Source organism: Notothenia coriiceps, unplaced genomic scaffold (assembly GCF_000735185.1).
Source record: "Notothenia coriiceps isolate Sejong01 unplaced genomic scaffold, NC01 NC01_scaffold00014287, whole genome shotgun sequence".
NCBI classification, from domain to species: Eukaryota; Metazoa; Chordata; class Actinopteri; order Perciformes; family Nototheniidae; genus Notothenia; species Notothenia coriiceps.
Window position 1 is genome coordinate 1 of NW_011346988.1, and position 3,310 is coordinate 3,310.

The window sequence follows — 3,310 nt, forward strand, 5'->3', positions numbered from 1 at the left end:
CTTTTATTATTTTCGAATCATAAATCTAATCGATAGATTTATGATCGATAGATTTATAATTAGCATAAATTCGTTCATGATGGCTCATGTCAATGATGACATCGTTGCGAAATTATTAACCGAGTCGTTTTCAAGATTGAGTTACAATAATAAACTGGAGTGGCAAAGGATCAGCTGGGGTCAGAGGGCCTAGGTATAAATGCACGGAAACACCAGGCCGATTATCGGCGTCGGTGGGCGTCAGGCCGACGATGAGCGTCGACACGCCCTAATCAGATTGGTGTGTCCCACACCGTCGGGGCTTTTCAACCGGGCCGACGCCTTTTCGGCCAAAAGCCCGCCGATTGTTGAATCGGCGGGCAGTCGGCAAAATAAATCACTCTGATTGGCTGTTCAGCTAGCGAATCAGTGCATGAGAAAAGAACGGAAGCGAGGGACCCAAACAAACTATTAAGAAGGCGAATCTGAAATTTAATTTAAGGTTCGGGAAAGCCCCATGAGCTTCTCGTTGTAGAGTGAAAATGGAACGGACACGCTATTTGTTGTTTGTTTATATCATATATATGTCTGTTCTTTTCTCTCGGTTATCAGTCTTTCTTCCGGTTGTTGCCTCTTTTGAATGACGAATACACACTACCACCGCCTGCTGGTAAGGAGAGTTATTGCCACTCACGCATGCGCAGTTCGTACGTGCTTCTTGGCCGTCGGCTGAAGTCTTTGCGCCGTGTTCCAGTGCGACACATGGCCAAGACGCAGAGACGCGAGGCGACGCAACATTTGGGGTCCGTCTGTGTCAGTTCTTTGTTGTCAGATGGATGTGTCCGGGCCTTAAAAGTCACGGCTCGCCACTGGTATGACTATATTCAATATTGAGAGGTTGTGTACTGATATTGGGGGTCAAAGGTCAAAGGATCAGGAGGCAATAAGTAGACATATTAACCGACAGACTGAGGAATAAGACTCACGATGTGTCCCCCTCTTCGCCTCCTCCATGTTGACCCTCACGTAGGGCTTTTTAGTCACTGGCTCCAGCTCATCTGCAAAAGGCGCAGGGTGCTTCAATCCCTAAAAGACCCGAATCAAAAGAAGTGGAATATGTCAGTGATTAAGTCACTTTGTTATTTATTCACACAAAAATTATAACAAGACACCTTGGTGATTAATTTTCTCTTCCCCCAACAATTTGATTTGGGAATAAATGCTGTTAGTGTTATAGAACGTGTGACACATAGCAGATACAGTAAGAATGTTTTAATACACTGAATGTGAATTTCATTTTTCAACGTTCTTCTAGTAAGTTGAGCTATCCATACAGACACATATATATATATATTGATAGAGAGAGACAGTCATAGCTGGCTACACCGAGCCAATAGAAACTGCTGGACAACACGCTGCTCAATGACAGCCGAAGAACACAGCTGACTCACCACAGTACATCTGGGGACTTTCACAAGCCTCTCGCCCTCCTCTGTGTCCCGGGTGGAGCTCTCTCTCCTCCTCTTTCTGGACAGCAGCATGTCGCTGGAGCTTTGGGCCTCCATCTGTGTCAAATGTCAAGACAAACGCAATTAAATCAGAGCTTACACACACGCCGTGTTGCTTTGACACCTTCGAGATGCAGACGCTGCAGTTTTACTCAGGATAATGTTTCCACATGCTGGACAGGAACTCAATCATATATAAATATAGTAGGCATTATATATAGCATTCAGGACCAGTGATTAATGGCCCATGACAAATACTGAGTCAACCTTGACCCAGTAACAGAGGGAGAACTCAGTGTGAGCCTCGGCTTGATCAACCACCAGGAAGCATTGGATAAAACAAGCGGAGTGTCACATAGGAAGGTCAACTGGAATTCAAAAAACAAACACCACCTGTTTCAACATTAAACATGTTGTTCTGAAACGTACAGATAATAATATAAACCATGCCTGCTGCTATCCTGATCCTCTTATTTACACAAGGGTGATAGAGAATCAGTCAAATGTTGACTTTGACATGAGAAGATCCAGCCCTGCTTCACCACCACAAGTGTGCCAACTTTCGTATTAGATGTTGACTGATTTCAGGTGAATTAAATTGTCTATATAAAAATCAGATGGGTGAATTTCCTTATGAAGTATTTAAAAAGTATATATTTTCCTTTATCAGTGCGGCAGCGGGGACATTTACAGTGTTACAGCAAAAGGAGCATAGAAGGTAAAAAAAAAGGCATGTGATAAGAAAGAGTAAAAGATTTCAAAGAGATCAAAATCCTGGTTATCTGTAGATATTATAAAATAGGCCTGGAAAAAAATAAGTAAAGCCTATTGCTTAAGATACACTTTTCAATTATTCCTTGAATTGTTAGCTGAATAAAAAACAGGAAACGTATTGAAACATCTCGCTTTATCAATACAACACATGAAAACCCAGAGATAAGAGCAGTCACTTCCCACATTAAAGAAGCTGAAACCATAAAATAAAGAAACCTAGCCGAGTGCAAGTAAGTCTCTTAAATGAGCCCATAGCTGTCCTGCTATAACAGAACCAGGACCTGTTTTTCTATGGCTAAAACCGAGATGAAAATACCTTCAGAGATCCCAGCCACGACGATGATGTGACATCCACCCTGTACGTCTTATTGAGTGAAACAATAGAAACTCCTGCTGATGTCCTAACACCAGAGATCCCGTGGGCTCTGCAACATTCCACTCATTCCATCAAGCAAACATAAATAAAGCCTCAGCTCATTAAAGGGAGGGACCCATTCAGTGTCTCGCCTCACCACTTCTTTAAAGGGATAGGTCGGATTTGTTTGCGGGGGTTGCGTGAGATTTATAATCCAGAGTCAGGGCACCGGCACTGAAGATAAGGGAAATGAAGCTATTTAGATTCTCTTTAAAGCCACCATTCCTTTGACAAAAAGCTTCATTTGACCTGACAGAACATGCAAATTACTGACTGGACGAAAATATTCTAAATATAACGCACACTTAGACTTATATAATTGTTTTTAGGTGGCTAAAATTTGATTTGGTGCTGCCCCGTGCCCACAGGAAAGGTTGCTCGGCTTCCATGTGTGCACGTTCAGTGCTTGAATTGGGCCTGTACTCAGCCACCGGCCGCACGTCATGACGCATGACAACAAATATGCCCAACGTACCTAGATGCGTTATGAGATGCCGCCGGACGCATCTATTACGCGCCGCTGCAATAGACTAGAGCAGAAAACACATCACATAACGTTAGCATTTCGAAAATGTTAGCGTGGCTTAATAATAGTGCGAAGAGACAGCGGTTGTCGCCGGACAAGGGATTCCAG

General features: G+C 43.2%; 1 long non-coding RNA gene across 1 annotated transcript; it reads right to left on the reverse strand.

Moving 5' to 3' along the window:
• Positions 1 to 967: 967 nt before the first annotated feature.
• LOC104948372 (uncharacterized) lies at positions 968 to 2,699 on the reverse strand. The gene is made up of 3 exons (XR_798676.1): positions 2,578 to 2,699; positions 1,431 to 1,544; positions 968 to 1,065 (listed from the first exon to the last, which is right to left on the reverse strand). It is a non-coding gene; the product is annotated as an uncharacterized lncRNA (long non-coding RNA).
• Positions 2,700 to 3,310: the final 611 nt, after the last annotated feature.